The 18733-nt window shown below is 36.1% G+C and overlaps 1 protein-coding gene and 1 long non-coding RNA gene across 5 annotated transcripts in view; both read right to left on the bottom strand.

Annotated features, from left to right (window-relative positions):
• Positions 1 to 890, bottom strand: part of LOC121731911 — a 79010-nt gene extending 78120 nt beyond the window's left edge. Inside the window, exon 1 of the long non-coding RNA XR_006036301.1 lies at positions 842 to 890. This is a non-coding gene — a long non-coding RNA (uncharacterized LOC121731911). The remainder of the gene's footprint in view (positions 1 to 841) is intronic.
• Positions 1 to 18733, bottom strand: part of LOC121731909 (RNA-binding protein Musashi homolog Rbp6) — a 618826-nt gene that overhangs the window by 582248 nt on the left and 17845 nt on the right. The gene's annotated exons all lie outside the window — the stretch shown is intronic.

The following is an 18733-nucleotide window of genomic DNA, read 5'->3' as shown; positions in this document are numbered from 1 at the left end:
AAATAGATTTATTTTTCTGGGTGAATTGATTAGTTTAAAAAAGAGTAATAATTAAATTTATGCAATAATAAGTAATGTTGAATGAAAGTGTTTTGTTTCCCAAATTCATCGACGTCTTTTAGGTTACGCGCGACAGTGTCGTTACAAAATAGCGCGCGCCCGCTTGAAGGTTAATAACATCAAAGAAAATCTGTTCCTCCCTGCAATTAATCGAATATGAAATGTTGAATCACATGCATTCGATAAAGCCTTCATTTCACGAGTCAATACCTTTGCGAGCGTCGGCTTAAGCCTTTCCGATTGCAGGCTTCGAAAGCTAAAAATATTTGACAAGATAAAAAAGTAATAAAACTACTTTTTTCGAATTTGTTGCTTTTTATGGTTTGAGATTTCAGATGTTTCGGATACTTCACAGTGATTCTAGTTGTTTTTTTTTTAACGCACTGTACGTACACGAAACACGAAATCAAAAACTTTAGAGCGACAAAATTCTCAAAAGCAGACAACACTGATCAAAGAGAAAAAAATTGATAAAAATGTGCAATTAAAAAATTTAAAAATAGAAAAGTTCTAAATAAAAATAAGAAGAATCGTGCTCTTATTATAATCATGCAAGGCGTGTCGACCGTTAGACTAGTAAGCAGGTCTCAAGCTCTACTCTACGTGAGAGGCATCCGGTGGTTCCCGGGAAAGATCTATTTAGCTATGTTCCGCACTCTCGGGGCCCGACTGACTGGCACACGACTGGCACGGGGGCCACTGGCATCGGCGGTACAATCGACAAAATATTTCTCTCCGGAATCACGGCGGGCACTGTGTATATATGGAGAGCCTCACTTACCAAACTTCGGAGGATGGCAACTAAGGTGCTCCACCACACTACCGCTTGCGTAACCCTGGGAAAAATATTTTTCCGTGAATCTAACGTGTAAGTTATTCTTATTACAGTGAATGTTCTTATAAATAGTTGAAAACATTGTGACAGTGGCCTTAGTACTAACATGCGGTCTCGTGAGCGGACAAGGAGTGGCTCGTTACTCGGGGAGATCTGCGTCTACTTTACTTTAACTCTCAAATAAAAATCTAGACCGCTATTCGGTGCCTACGGTTAACTAAACGACACAATGTTTATCTATTTGTAAGTTACATATGAATGAACATGGGAGCTATTCTATAAACTCGTAGTTCTCATGTTCACAACTAACACATCGGTAGCGATTATGATGTGACAACTAAATCGTCTACATATTATTATTTTTACAGTAATTACCATTATTTTAAACTAATGAATGAATGAACCTGAAAAAGAATTACATATTAGATTAAATTATTTAATATTTATGAACTTTAGAGTATGAAAATCTTATCTCTACGTAACATAATGAAAGACGCATGATGGTAAATGGTCAAAACATATCGTAATTTAAAGAGATCTTAAAGTACGTGTAAATTATAAAGTAGTCAAATGAAGAAAGAAAAATCCAAAAAGTTTTGTATGTCACTAGTAACTTTTTGTAAAGTCCATAAAAACCTTAAATTTAATACTACCCAGCAACGCCTTTACATTATTTTGTAGTAAAAAAGTAATTTAAATAATACACATTTTGGATAAGAAATAAGAATTCATTAAAACATTGCGCATTGTTTTATTTTTGGAGGTAAATATATAGGTAAAATAAGTAACATGGGCTTTGCCCATACTAATAAGTTTACATTATTCACATTCTAAACTTGACTCTTTCCTATATGACCTCATGTCAAGAAAATAACAAGCTTCTTTAGCAGTACTCCAAAAGGAATCTGTTGATTGATCCATACTAATATAATAAATGCGAAAGCGTATCTGTCTATTTGTTACCTCTTCACACTTAAACCACTGAACCGATTTTGATAAAATTTGGTATGGAGATACTTTGAGTCCTGTAGCCCTCGCAAGGCCACCAGTAAAAATGCGAAAGTATGGACCAACTGTGGAGATAAACTTAAGGTTTCGATCTTTTTTCGTTCCCAAAAATTCAATTAAAATGCCACTTTATGACAGACTATAGTACTAAAAATTCAAATAATATCCTACTCTATGACATTGAGTCATAGACTATAGTCTGTCTTAAAGTGGCATTTTAATTGAATTATTGTCGGTTGCGATTGGCCGCGGTAATGATCGGAACGGCACCTTTAGTTTATGTCCATAGTTTGTCGATATTTTCGCATTTCTACTGGTGGCCGTGCTAGGGCTACTGGGAAAGGACCTGGGATATTTTTGACTAAGGAAAAATGTATGGCTCCCGCGGAGTCCCGCCCCGCGCAATAAATTATTTCTGTGTGACGGAGTTGCGGTCATCAACTAGTAACAAAATACTTAAATCTTCATTTTTATAGGAATTGACAGACTGTTCGAAAATTCATCCAAACCATGGTCCAAACCAAACAACATGGTCGCACTGTTGATGGTGTGATACGAAACTGACGTCTTATTTTAACACGTCACTACTCACTGCCAACTTTACGAAAACACCGGAAGTGTGCACATTTCCGTTGCGTAAAAAAACTCTCTCACGTATGACAGAAAGAGAAAGAATAGAGGACAAAAAAACTTTGGCTTATCTACAAGTTTTTTATTGGAAATAGGATGTAGAGTCGCTATAATTTTATTGGATATACAACTGGATATGGGTCTAATTAAACATGAAACTATGATTCAAGGCAAAAGAGAGTCACGAGACCGAAAAAAAAATGTATGCTTTATATCGATGTCGTTTAGTCAAGCAGGACAATGAGTTTTTAAGCCGCAAAAATACATAAGTACTTTATTATTACTTAACACTTTTTTCCTCAAAAGTTAAAAGTTTATTTGAAAGGTGAACTGCGCAATGTTTTTATGTCAAATCAGTTTAAACGATACCGCCTCTTATCTCTCAATCAGTGGTATTAGCTACGCATTGCAGAGATAATAATTACGTACGTTTACGTAAATATTATGTTATTTATCACTTCAGTAGCCAATTTAATTCAAAGGATAATGGAATTTATTATATTTCAAATTAGCATGTCAAAAAAAACAATATTTTTATTTAAAAAGGAAAAAAAATTAACCGCTAAATAAAAAAAATTTTGGAATATCAAACCATTATTCTGGGTTTTTAATTAAGTTAATTAATTAAGTCATAAATTAAAAATAAATAGAGAGAGCATTACGTCATAATATTAAGCTTTCGAGGAAATAAAAATCATAAATTATGTAAATGAAGACAATAAAATATGAATTAAACCTGGGAATAACCAATGATTGTAGGTTTATAGGAATTTGACTGTACTAAAGCAGGGTGCCTCAAAGTGGGGTACGCGAACCCTTAGGGTTTCGCCATGCGACGGCAAGGGGTTCGCGACAAAATTTACGTAATGGTGGCTAATGGTGGCTTGATAACTGGCTGGATTCGTAACCCGTTTGCGGTCACGAACGAGAGCATAATTTCTAGTTTGAGTGTCAGGCAACATGAGTTACTATTAGAAATGTCCGTAGAACTCTACAAGCTGATTTCAAAAGGATGTCTTTTATAGATTTTTGGGCAGCTAGACAGGTAGAGTATTTCAAACAATCACGTAAAGTGGTGAATTTCCTTTTTCCCTCTGCTACAACATACTTATGTGAGAGTGGGTTTTCACAACTGGTCATCATAAAAACTAAATACAGAAATCGACTTGATACCGAGTCAGAATTAAGGTTAAAATTGTCTAAAATTACTGATAACATTGATTCCATTTGCGACAAGAAACAAGCGCACCCATCCCATTAATTAATATGTTACCTTTTATTCAAAAAACATTTCATTAGTAAGTAAGGGGTTCGCTGTCACCTGGAAATTTTAACAAGGGTTCGTGGAGCCGAAAGTTTGAGAAATCCTGTACTAAAGCATTTTAACAGTTACAGTAGCGTAAAAAACATTCAAAATGTTAAAATTAAATTCTTGTGTATAATGTACATTATACATATTAAGAGAATTTATAATAAACAAGTACAAAAATTTAATATATTTTACTGCTGATGTTAAAAAGAGTAAATAGAAAATGTATGAACAACACTGAGTGCTGAAAAGGTTTGACCTTGTTAGGTCGCAGCTGATATAAAAATGATTTCAACAAAAAAAAACAATCATCGAAGTAATAAATAGTATAGACGAAAACTTTTCTAGCCCCTAAAATCCTAGCTATATTCAAGTAACTATAATGCCCCCAGATAGCACCAGATATAGTATATAGGTTACACTAAAGTGGTATAATGTATTCATGTTTATACTGACGCAGATTTGTATAGCGAAAAGCACATTGTCAGGCAAACAAACATTCATTGTGCGCGCGGGCGCGGCGTCCGTCTCATTCAGTACTGCCAATTGAGATAATGGCCTCAAATGCAGATGATTACTGACCTATTGGAAACTAGCTGCTAGTACACGATTTATAACTAAGCGTTTAAGTTAATTCAGTGCTAAAGAGAACACTTTCATAGTGCAATGGCGCTTAGTGCTTACATTTTCCGTATACGTAGCGGCTAGAGGGTTATACAATATACATTTTTTTTTATGAAATAAGGGGGCAAACGAGCAAACGGGTCACCTGATGGAAAGCAACTTCCGTCGCCCATGGACATTCGCAACATCAGAAGAGCTGCAGGTGCGTTGCCGGCCTTTTGAGAGGGAATAGGGTATTAGGGGAGGGTAGGGAAAGAAATAGGGTAGGGGATTGGGCCTCCGGTAAACTCACTCACTCGGCGTAACACAGCGCAAGCGCTGTTTCACGCCGGTTTTCTGTGAGAGCGTGGTATTTCTCCGGTCGAGCCGGCCCATTCGTGCCGAAGCATGGCTCTCCCACATATAAAATTTTGAATACGGAACCATTTAGGTAGAATATCTGTCACTACATAGAGTTCTTATTATTAATCACATTAATACTTCTACAGATAATAATTATTAAAATCATTTATTTAACATACCGATCTCTTTAAACAAATTCTTACTTTTTTAAGTAAAGTCTAAAGCTTATATTATTGAAATTAGTGTTCCATTAACTAATATTATAATAAAACAATATTTTAATATAAAGTTAAACATTTTTTCGGTGGTGGCAGCAAATATTATGTCCATGGAATTTATAATGCACGAGGTTTGAAGTGGGAAAAGACAATATAGAGAATGTTCCCAGAAAACCGCGCATTTTATTAATTGACTACTACGGGACTGTCCGCACTTTAACTGCGCGGATTTTATTCGCGCGAATTTATTAATCGATTTTTTTCATTCGCAGTGCAGATACTCTCATAAGATTCAATGTTTTACAGAAGTGCGAAAAAAAATCCGCGCGGTTGCCTACGTCCGCAGTGTGGACGTAGGCATTAAGGACAGCAAAGCTTGATCCACGATGACTCAGCAGTAATATTTCGTATAGCACTTTGTCAGGTTTGTTAAGACAATAATGCGTGTCATATGTCGGCAAACTAATGATTTACGCGAGCCAGTAGGAACTGATTTAGGGACGCGCAATCGTCTATTTCTGAACCGGGTTCGGCTCTTCGCACTTTAATTATAGATTTACAATATGACGAATATAAATTTAGCTTCGTAGCGGTTAAATAATTCTAGCAACAAGTGATCCCCGCGTTATTTATTTAAGACATTAATTGCAATTAACCGCTGCAATGGAGGTGCTAATAGACGCAATAAATTCTGTAAATGTATTTATATTGGAGAGTTCCGTACGCCCAGCGGTGCCAATATCAACCGCGGCAAACCCAAATATTAACTAACTTCAGGACTTACGAAAAAACTAAAAAAAAAACTAAAGGAAATAAGTAAAAAACTAAAAAAAAACAATACGTTGAACCGTTGTAAATGTAGATGGCACGGAAACAAGGAGTACAGAAATAACACTGTCACGAGATTTGTTAAAAAAATTGACGACGCATCCGTCACTACGTAGCATAAAAGTAATACAGTAACGTAACTCAGTTGTTTTGAAGCAAACTAGAGCAACACCAGCTGCTTGCGCCATTTTGGGCTTGAGTCAAATCTGGATTCAATTTAATGTCATTTTTGTCATTCCTATCAGTAATTAATAATTATTATAAACATGATATTTCAAAACAAAGTTAATTTTAGCTTGCATTGGCGCATGATGACCAGAACACTTAAGAGGAGTCCACACCGCCCTTTTTTCCATACAAACGTTGTCCCCTGTTTCCTCCCTGGATAATGCTAGTAGAGTTATAATTTTTTTCCTGAATATCTACGGCCACTAATACAATGTCTCTATGTTTTCTTTTTTTTTCATAATTTAATTATTAAATAAGATATGAACGTTCTAAAACCCAAAAAAATGGCCAGATTTTCCGCTGTGTTCAAACGTCCAGAAAACAGATTTGGCTAGATTATACAAAAAAAGCAAAACATAGGAACACAGCTCAAGACTTTTTTTAATCTTTAATGAAAAAAGTACTTAAATCGGTTAAGTTTTGGAGAAGGAATCAGGGGACAACGAATCGTTGATTTTCTGGATTTTCTGCAGTTGTCTCTATCGCGTTCTGCGGTATAGGCTTGAGGTAAGGGAGACAGCTATAGATATTACACGTACTTTTTATTCATTTCTCTAGCCCCTGGTGTATCCTCTTAACACTGACTGGGCCGTATTCTTGCAATCAAATTCGTGCAATACAGAGACAAGTTTAAGGCGCTCGATACTTCCGTTTCCTACTTTCTAAAATAATTTTGAATACTTAGCTCAAAGCTTTACTGATATGGTGTGAAGAGTCCATAGATATTGTGTTGTGTCTTAAATGGCGCTTGTGTGTGTTTTTGTGTGCGCACCCGATTCGCACGATCTACTGTGTTTATTATACTGTGGTAATACGCAGACAAAAAATAAAGAAGCTTATATTCTAAAATAGCCAAGTTGTATGAAAGTGAATTTTGTATGAAATAACACCCTTAAACACGTTATTACGGGGTACGCACCTTTTTAAGGCTGTTAAAATTTATCAAAGATATTTTCCTGGTTGTGCCAGTATCTTTAAGGATGAATAAATAATTGCCGTATACACGTAAAGCGAAATTATTATATTATTGGATTTACACTCTACGCGTTTTTGCTTAGGGTAAAATTGTTCTTTTATATTTAAGTGTTTTTATAACACTGATTTTGTGAGGGTAGAAGAGGAAAAAAGCCAGTAATACGAGTACAAAAGGTATTATGAATTTAACTTTCAGAGTTATAAGCAGTAATGATTTAATATTATTATGTTTATAGCTATCAGTCTCCACCAATTATTGTAAATAAACTTTAATTTAAGTATGTATTTTAATATACATCTCGTACTTTATTTTAAACTCTTATTAAGTTAAAGTTACTTACTCTTTAATAAATCATTAAATCGACGCCCCCACCGAATAATCAGACAATGTGCTATTGTGGGGTTTTTGCTGTTATGCGATTTTTGGCATCTAGAAGTCAAAATACATCATGTGAATTTTTTTCAGAATTTTTCTGTGGATATTTACAAAGATATGAAAAATGATGTGTTTATTCCATAACTTCTTCTTTGTCCACCCCATGTTCCCAGTTCATCTGGGGTCGGGTCTCCCTGTACGTTTGCGCCAGAATTTTCTGTTCTAGGTTGTCTCAGTAGTTAGGCTTTCCTGGTCCATCTCTCTCTTGATGTTGTTCCACCAGGTTGCGGGTGGTCTTCCTGGTCTCTTGTACACGTTTGGTATATTGAGGACTTTCTTTACGGTGTAGGCATCGTCTCTTCTTTGTATGTGACCGTACCATCTCAGTCTGGACTCTTTGACTTTTTCCACAACAGAAGCTACCCCGAACGAGCCCCTTATGTACTCATTGCGGACTTTATCTATGCGGGTTACACCAGCCGCCCATCTGAGCATCTTCATCTCATTCACGTGCAGTTGTTGTTCGTGAGCTTTTTTCATAGTCCAACATTCCGCACCATAGGTAAGAGTGGGCCTTACCACGGACTTATAAACTTTACCCTTGATTTTGATGGGCATTCTAGGGTCACATAGAACACCAGTCAAAGACCTCCACTTGAGCCATGCTGAATTTATACGGTGTTGGACATCTTTGTCTGCGTTTGCATCTGATGTTAGGATGGATCCAAGATACTTAAAGCTCTCTACCTTCGGGAGTGCTATGCCGTCTATGAACACATTATTGCCTGCATTTTCCGTTCCTTCGTAATTACATTCCATGTATTCTGTCTTGCTGCGGCTGATGCGTAGTCCATATTTCTCTATTCTATCTATTGTTTGTGTATATGTGTATAGTATTTCTCTATTCTATCTATTGTATGTGTTTATTCCATAACAATACTTAAAATTATATTTTACACCAAAAACTGGGCAATAGACTATTGCGAAAAAATATATCAAAACGATTTGACGATAAACGACTATTGCATGATTATTCGGGTAAATACATTGCTGCCTACTGCACACTTCCACTCCTGCACATCTCACTTTCACACTTCTTCCACTCAGGTAGCCGCTGATCACCCGCCTCAGGTTCCCCAGACACCTAACTTCAGCTTACCGAACCTTTACAGCTGGCCAGCAAGCATTGTCGAAGGCCCCCCTGTGTCCAGCGACACAGAAATTTTCCCCTTCTCTCTCTTCTTTCTGATGTGGTTCACTAACCTATAAAGGGCGTCTTCAGTGCACCTTTGGGGCATATTGGTTGGGTTTTATTTTGGACAACTTGTAGAATCTGAGTCGGACGACCATCATATCGCGGTGATTATTTCAGTCCACTCACCTCCAGCCTCCAGTCTCGGACCAGCATCAGATCAGTCATCCCAGAGGTTTACACAGGACCCAAGAGTCAGCAATAGTCTGACTTTCTGCATTAAAAAAATAAGAATGTCTGACTGTCCCTGGCTAGCTTTTTTGGATGTCTTAAGTCTTCATAGACGTAAGAAAGACCAGCGGTCGTTTTGGAAGACATCAAAATATGGTAAAATCTTTCCTAACATTCGTTAAATTATGTACATTCCTCATATTTTTATTTTATACTTTACGGTTGTTGTAGGAATCCGTCTTCTTCAGTTTTCAGGATATATAATCATAATCTGCTTCGATCTTTGTAATCCACATGCGGTTTTACTCACAAATAAGGATTTATGGGTAATACTTGCTACAAAATAAACTAATCGTGACCTATAAGCGGCGAGATCTGTTACAAATTGACGAGAACGTATTTAGATATATTTTTTTCGCAAAGACTCCTAAGAAGTGCTTAAAACTCTCATAACAGCACTTGTTACAGTTTCACGCCTGCAAGCAGCTGTCAGACAGTCAAACATTATTCGTGGAAGTTATCCTGCAGGTCCTAATGGGACCCAATTCAGTATTTAATTAGAAATGCGATTGCTAGCTACTAAAAGATGTGCTGTTATAGTGTGTTGTGTGAATATTGTATTGTATTGTAACTTGAGAAATTTTTGACATAGTTTTGATCCTGATTACATTGAACTGTATTACGATGTACTTAGATAGAAGTTGACGATTAAAGCACCGTCATATAAGAAAGGCCTATGATGCTCTCGGAAGATTGTCTAAAATAATTTCCTGCCATTATCATTCATTTTATTAGAACATAATATGATATTGATTATTGTGACACCAACTCTGGTGGCGATTAGGGTTATGATTAACATTTTAATTAACTGCAATGACTATTTAAGTACTAATGAAATGATAGTGCCAGTCTCCAGAGTGTATTTTTTTTTAACCTAGAGCTGTTTCGATTGCAATAATGTCATTTATATCATCAAATAATTAATGTATTAAAACAAAAATACATATTATTTTTATTTTACCTATAGTAGATAATCATTGGAATACACGACAATGACTATAATTATAAAGTGTACAATATTTTTTAATCACCGAATAGTAAAGTAATAGGTGTTTACCAATATACTTATCCCAAACAATTTCCCCGAATAATATTGCAATGAGATAATAAATGTGCATTTTATTGCACATTTATTATCTCATTATCCGAATAATCATATCCGAATAATCATGCAATAGACAATAATGATCAGAACTTGGCCTACTCCAGAACGATAAGTTGCGTTTTGCTTTATTTAAAAAAAAACCTTCGGTGATGATTAAATATTGTTAAGATAGCAAGATAGGCAAAAAAATAGCTTTCATTTGAGATATAAAAAAATCTTTGGCGCTGTTTTTTTGACGGAGTTATTAACAAAATCAGTTTTTCGGCTCTCCTGAACATTTTCATTTTTACGATTGTCCGATTATTCGGTGGGGGCGTCGAAATGTATTTGAAGTTAAAATTCTTTAAATTCACTTAATAGCCTGGAAAAATTAAGGAATTCAGACCGAATAATTCGTGTAGTTTTGAAAGTTGGTACAGTTGTTCCTAAAGGTGTCCAGATGAATATACTAAAAGTCCCCGAGGGTGGGACAAGAGCCAGCGGTGGGGGAGGGGGGGAAAGGTATCTTTTTCAAGGTTTTTGCTTGTGACTCGAAAATTATTTATAATATCTCTTTAGTGACTTCTACATTAATTAATTATCTACATTCAATTTCCTATAAATTACGTCCAAACATATTTACTGTACGTTGTTTTATTACTTTAGGAAATACAGAGTATTAAAAGGGAACGCTCGCATTGTTTTTCCATACAAACGTATTCCCCAATTTACTCCCTGGACAATGCGTTTAGACAAATATTTTTTATACAATATTATAATATGTTAAAGCTACGTTTGTTTTTATCTAAATTTACTAATAAATAAAAAATATAACCCTTAAAAATCGCAAAAAAGTGCCCCGTACCCCGCCAATCGACCGATTATGGACTACTGGACACCTTTAGGAACAACTGTACCAACTTGCAAAACACGAATTATTCGGTCTGATCGTCGATTTTGAAACTAATTTTCTTAGACTATAATATTTTGCTCTTTATATAAAGTATTAACAGTTATTTTCTTTTAATTATGTAGGTACAACACATTAAGAGTTTGAATATTACCTCGAAACTTCTTTAAAAATGACTCTTATATCGTTGGTTTAAAGATACTATTAGAGGTAATATAAGTCTGAACGTACTGTAGCCTTAGTGAGAGAATTATTGTACACTGAACATATTTACATAAGCGTATAAAGGCACGTTCCCGTTCTTAACCTGAAACTTGCAAGAACAACTTTACCCGTGTTGTAGCCTAACTGTATGGGTCGCCGCATACGAGCCACCGGCTACTTTCATAAAAAGCCGCTACACGCGTAATTTTTACACGGTAAATGTTGGGACCGAAGGTAGTAAGGGTGGCGTCAGCGCTGGGCCGGCCTCTGCCTAATATAGGAGGGCCCAGCAAAGCCTGCAAGCGGCTTTACTCCGGAGTCTGTCGGAGTATAGCCCTGTACGGTGCCCCAATTTGGGCAGATTCGTAAGAATATATGAGAGGCCCAGCTGCGAAGAGCACAGAAGGTCTTTGCGGTGAGCGTTCTGGGCGGCGGCCACTGCCCTGGTGGAAAACCCGGCGTGGGAGCTTGTTGCGACGGTCTCTGCCGAGTTGCACCTTCTCGTTTCAGGGAGGTCACGGGGCGAAGACCTACATTGGGAGCAGCTCCAGCGGGTCCGAAAGCTGAGATAGCAGTGGCTGTTGAGGAGGTGGAGTGAGGGCCTGGCGCAAGCCCAGTACGGTTAACGTACTGATCAGGCTCTGCATCCAGTTCTTACGGCGCCGCAAGAGAAAACCCCTCACCTTCCGCCTTGCACTGGACACGGATGTTTCGGTGCGTACTTGTGTAATGTCGCCAGCCAACGTCAGCCTGCCATGAGTACGGTGCTGCGGAGGACACGGCCCAGTACACCCTCAAGGTGTGAGTTTGTTGGACCGTGCAGCACCATGATTTTTGGCGGTGCTTGGGCGAGACCCCTCGCTCTCGAGCATGGTTCGCTGCATGCTCGAGAGCGATGAGGCCTGGCAGGCAGCGGTCCCTTTCTGCGAAACCGTCCTTGCGTGCGAGAGGATGATCCATCCTCCGTTCCACTCCGCTGGCGTAGGATGAGAGTACGGAGGCGTCGTTACGCGAACCTCCAAACTTCTGTCTAATCCGGGGCTCCGGTTTAGGATGGGAACCTGACAGGCTTAGCTAGTCCCGGCGCCGAGGGGAATGCTTCAGTTTGCCAAAGCGTTCCCTTATTTTGGAGGAAGTCCAGTCGTGGAGTTAGCCCTGTGTTAGACATATCCAGGACATCCCTCCGTATACGGCTGAAGACAAACCGCAGGTGGTTTTAGTGGGTAATAGTCCCACATACCCCCGGGGTGATTCAGCTTAACTGAGGCACACCCTCAACCCGGGGCACCCATGATGGGTTACCCTGCCCATCAAAAAAAGGACCACTCTTCTTTCACTACACTTGATTAAGCTTCATTTATGACACGAATAAACGTGCATTGATACAATAGTGTTAATAAATACAGCAACAAAATCATTTTCTCAAGTCGACGCTCGCGCATCAACTAAAAGGCGTTAAGAACGGCGTATAATGAGCGCTAGCGAAGGTATCATAGAGGGGCGGGAGGGAAATGAAATGTCGTTACTTATCTCTGTACACATAACTCAACTATATTCGTTGGTTGTAAGTATAGGTTTAAGATTAAAATTATGTGTTTAAAATGTAAAAACTTTTTCATACCTATGAAATAAGTATGAAATAAATTGTCGTATCTATAAAAGTACACAACATTTCCCGCAGCGAAATTGTCGTATCCTTGGGAATGTTGTATTTTAGGCGACAGAAATGTCGTTACTCATTCAAATCAAATTCTAGCGTTAAAAAACCTGTGTCGTATCTTTTTCTAATTTCTCACGCATTGTCGTATCTATCTTTTATCCAAAAATTACAGTTTTTCGTCTAGTTACGACAAAAATTTTTAAGGTCTGTTCTAAAAGGTGGTAAAAATCCATGGTCGTATCTTTACTAGAATTTATCGTAGAAAGACGAGATATAGACCATTCGACACAGATTTTTTTTTATACAATAGTCAATTAAAAAGTGATTTTGGCGAAAATTCAAGTTACGCCACTTCCGCTTTCACCCGTCGATAAGTGTTATATTCAAACAATATTATAACATTCAGGAGTATTTTAACTTCAACCCAACACTTACGTTGGTCGTAAATATCTTTTAAGCCGAGCCGAATACAAAATATTTTAGGAAATTAATTTTTCAAAGCTGGGCCATAAACTTAATTGAAATCGAATTTATGTTTGCTCTTAGTTATTTTTGTTCTTGAAGTTTCAATTAAAGAAAACTTTGGTGTAGTGTGTACACTCACATAAAAGATCTACCAAATAAAATTATTGTACTGTTACGAGTATGTGTATTGAACATCATGCGGGCAAGAGGCATGTATAAATTTCTTCCTAATTGGCAAGGATTGTCACATTAGGCACAGCAGAAATGTCAAAAGTCAAAACAATGTGAATGGACACGCGCTTTGTTTGTTTATTTCAGCATACGTCCGCATGCACATGCCAACTAGCTAAAATTAAAAGGCATTCTTGGTGGGTAATATATCAGAGGTTTTAAATATTGATTCATGAACCTATTTCAAGACACTGCTAACTACTGATTGCTGACTGGGTGTGGACTGACTAGATGTACTTTTGAGTAGGATTAGATTTTTATCCACATTAAAAGAATGATAAAGACTGGGATAGTGACATTAAGCGATGCCAAGCAAACCATAATAGTCCGAAACACATGGATTTATCCCATAAAATCCGATAAATAACAAATTACGAAATCGAAAACAGAATATTTTTTCGTTTTGTGTTTAATCTGTAAGGATTTTCTTTACAGATTAAACACAAAACCCCATTGATCCAAAATTTGTTTATCGCGTGGGAACCGCATGATTTTCTGGGATAAAAAGTATCTTATGTCCTTTCCCAGGACTCAAAGTATCTTCTAACTAAATTTCAGAGACAGACAGACAGAGAGAAACAGACAAACAGACACACTTTCGCATTTATAATATTAGTATAATGATGACGATAGTTCTAGTAGAGATATTAAGAGGTTAGAGGCCGGGTTCGCGCAGATGAAGAAGGAGGTCGCCACAAGGAAACGCAGGATCCGAACCGCAGCGCCTGATCGCAGAAACCGCGTAGTTGGGCTATATCGGAAGCGAAAGAGAAGTATGTATAGGCAGTGAAAGAGGCTCAAGTAGCGAGCTGGAAGGAGTTTTGCCGAAAACAGGAGGGGGTCTGGGAGGGCATCTACAGAGTGCTGAACAGAGTGAGAGGGAGGGAGGAGGATCTGCCCCTAACAAGGGGCAGTGAGACCCTCGACGCCCGAAGCTCCGCAGAACTGTTGGCGGAGACCTTCTACCTGGAATATAGTTAGGTTCTAGTTTAATGGTTAGCTGTGATATTAGGATAGTTTTACATTTGTGCCGTTGTTTTATCTTTGTCATTGTTGCTGTATAATATTGAAAATGTGGATTGAAATTTTATTTTTGGTAATTTTTATTTACAATTTGTACTTATCACATTGGAATTTTATTATTCAGAAATTTATTAAATGGAACATATTATGGAAAATTGTAAGAAACTGATTATTGGAACCATATTGTATGAAGGATAATTTTACATAGGCTATAGTAAGAAAAATCGAAAAGAAAAAGGAAATTGTATAAGAGTGACAAGAATCACGAAATGATATTTTAATGTAATAGCTATGTAAGAAATCAGTAAAAAAGACTAAAAGAAACAAAAAGAAAAGAAATAGAAGGAAAAGAAAAAAGAAATAAAAGAATAATAACAAGCCCTAATAATGTTAGGGGGTGGAATTAAAAAAAAAAAGAGGTTAGAGGCCATCTAAAATTTTACGCAAAAGGCGTGAAGTTGTTGTATTATCGTAATCGCTCACACGATGATTAGATGTATCATATCGTCCGCCCACTCATTTTCAGCGAGGGATGATCATATGACATTAATCCTGCATGACGCCTTAACATTATTGATCCTATCATAATTCATAACCCTTTTACTATGAACCCTTATTCAAATACAAAATAATTAGGCTTTTGAAAATTTGTCTTTTTGCCCTATAAAATGAAAAAGTGGCATAATAGAAATCACAATGTTAATAGGACGGTCCCGACTTTTTATTAACCAACTTCAAGACTTAAGAATTATGTTCAAATTTGACCAATGAATTACGATTCTAACAAAATAAATTAAAGTTGTACATCGCGATATTATTATAATCTCGCCTTTAAAATTTTTCGAAATGACGTTTTGGAAAAGAAATATGAAGGTTTAGAGCTAAACAAGCTATCGGAAAAATTTACAATCAACTTTAATGAGTTTATCCAAATATGAGTAAGCCATCAAATAGTCCTATTTAACTGAACGTGACAGTCGGGCTACTGCGCGTTTGTTTACGATATCATAAATGTCGCAAAGTCGCTAGAAACATTAAAGTGCACGAATTTAATAGTCAATGTAAGGTAAGTATAGACGGTAGAGAATTTAATAGTCAGAGTTGAGGACATAGTATAAATATAGTATAATTATGTTAGACATACATAATGAAAAAGATCCTAGAATGAAAGATGAAGGACAAACTGAAAGTTTTTTTTGATGGTATAAATATCTCATGTTGAACCAAATAAAATTAATATAATGATTAATTACGAGGACAAAATTAAGACCAAAAATCTCTGATGATTTACTTCAATATTAACGTATACATCCGACTATAGTAATAGTTGAGCACGCCTCCAAATGTTTCATATTATAGAAAGCCGAAGAAAAATTTACTATAATAATATTTTACACTGATTTTCAACGCATTAGACGTATCATAAATAATAATATACGTTTATGATATTATAATTATGATAAATAAAATAATTGAACGTCAGTACTAATCAATGTTACGGTTGATTTGTATTGTAAACTATTAGCGTGCCACAGGGAACTTCAATGGACCCGGTATTGTTTTAAAGTTGATTTTATGTTTAAAACGAATTTATCTATTAGTTTAGAAGATTCTGATGATGTTGTTTGACTTAGAAATGGTGCTAGTTCATATCAATTGGTAACCTCAATAAAATTTATCACAGCTGATAAGAAAATCTGTAATAGTCTTGTTTCTCTAGCCGAGAGATATTCCATTTTTCTCTATATGACAACAAAATTCTTAAAACAACTTTAAACAGGTTACTTTACTGTGTGATCACTCACTTTATTGAAATAGATATAGGATAGTGACTCCATTTAAAAATAAAGCTTAAATAATAAGAAATGTTACATATTTATATCTTTAGTTACCTCAGTAATCACTGATCAGAAATATACAAAATTACTAAACATTTATCTCAAGAAGTGAGTGTAAAAATCGTCTATTTGTTTTGCAATTTTAATGAAATAGGAAAAATCGTTGTATCAAGTTCGCCTTGTATGTGTCGTAGGATGATTTGATAAATCCGTGTTTTCGCGAAATCCCTAGAATTTTCGCGAAAATTCGATTTATCAAATCATCCTACGACATCGTAGGATGATTTGATAAATCGAATTTTCGCGAAAATTCTAGGGATTTCGCGAAAACACGGATTTATCAAATCATCCTACGACATATGCATCTAAACGGATTATATGAAGTGCATGAGGCTATCAAAGGGCGATAACGCAGTGCGTGCGCTGCACAGAGGTCGCCGCCATTATCTATATCTAGATAACGGCCATTCATTAATGAAATAGGTTAGAATATTCTGTCTAGATACTAAACAAACAAGTGATATAAAAAAGAGATGAGTAGAAAGAGGAGACATAAAATACAAAATCAGATAGATAAATAGGAGACATAAGTAAAAAAGGATGTCACAAAACCTCTAGTGTTGATGAAATAGCTTCTAATCCGGATAATCAAAATGACCAATTATTATTTTTGCTGATCTACGATTAAAGCGCCTAACCGATATGTAAATATATAGACGAACTATAATAGACGCAGATGTTGACAATAAATAGAATACTTTATGGTTTCGTAATTGTCGAATCGATATGCCGTTACATAAATTCTAGTGGACGAGTAATTTGTACTTTAATTAGAACACACTTTATTTCCCCGCAGCTCACTAATAGTTTAACGACTCCTCGGATTTACCGAACGTGTTTATACCGCTGTGTCCATGATCTTATCTAGACACGTGGTTTGGCTCCTCTCCAACACTTTCTCTCTAAACTGGTAAACCTTTAAAAGTTAGCCTTTACGCGAATTCAATTTGGGCTTTGGTTATGTCTGGGTTTGGCTCATCATGATTATCATCAGTGTCCTTGTTAACATTGTCTATATTTTAAGATGTTTCTTTTTCTGCATGTTAAATTTAATTTAAATATTTTATGTTCTCTTACAACCAAAACATAAACTAGTCAAAATGTTTACAATTATACATTTACATAATAAAATATGAGTATATTACTGTTATAACATTTACGCTTTTTTACTGCCCAGAAAAATCGTAAAAATAGTTTGATTATTATAAACAGATACGGTAAGAAAGGTAGAAAACATATTCATAAAAAAATATTACCCTGTAAATGGGAAAAGTAATTGATGAAAAGATAAAACTAGAAAAAGTTGTTTTTAACATTTAAAAGATTTTTAATCTTGATATTTAACATAAAAGATACTACAATATTTCTCGGAACAACAATGAATATTTCTTGAACTTAGCCGGTATTATTTTGTATAAATATACTTATTGCTAGTATCTATTTGCCCTTGGTCTGTTAACGATGGCAGTTTTAATGACTATTAAATTACGGGTCAACGCATTGTAACCTCAACGGTGGAATCGCATCGATTTCTTGATAAATTTTAATTTCAAGGGTAACATAGAATATTATGTCGAATAATTAATGACTATTAATTTAATTATTGAACTTTAAAACTCTTAATGTTTGCAAAAGATGGCCCCGTGCGAGTTTCTTACGCCGGTTCTTCTCGGCGGGGTAGTTCCCGAACCGGTGGTAGGCAACGTAGTTTCTTCGTTCGACTTTCAAAAAGTGTATCATGATACCCATTTTGAATAAAAAGATATTTTATTTTATTTTATTTTATTTATTTTACTTATGAGGAACTATATTCTGTAAATTTCTGTAGATGTAAATTTCCGAAGACTCGCAAAACCAATCACAGAATTATTGTGTTAACACGGTGACCCACGGGGAAGAAAAGAAAGAATAATTATAGTTTCGCAAAAAAAATTAACGGTCCCCACACGTTTGTTTTTCGTGGACATGTTGAGAACATCGAATACCCCATATTTCACTTCCTTATAAACGCATATAACCAAATTATACAGTAGGTAGAAGATGACTCGATTCACAGGACAAGCTTTGCACCACTTCGAAGATTCTCCCTCATCCAGAAACAATTGGCAAGGAGCAGCAAATGATGCATGGCTTGTTGAAACCGACGAAGGCCAGAGCAATAAACACCCAACTTAGCGATCAACAGCCACCGCTGGCAATAAAACAAAATAGTTAATATTTAGTGCCACGCTGAAATGTAGACAGGTCACATGCTAGGAATATCCTAGATGCATTGTTCAGTTAATGATTTTATGTATTCTGGATCATGGATGTGATGGCATTTGTAGAATAGAGATATTATG

Source organism: Aricia agestis, chromosome 11 (assembly GCF_905147365.1).
Source record: "Aricia agestis chromosome 11, ilAriAges1.1, whole genome shotgun sequence".
Classification (NCBI taxonomy): domain Eukaryota; kingdom Metazoa; phylum Arthropoda; class Insecta; order Lepidoptera; family Lycaenidae; genus Aricia; species Aricia agestis.
This window is presented reverse-complemented; position numbering and strand designations above follow the sequence as displayed.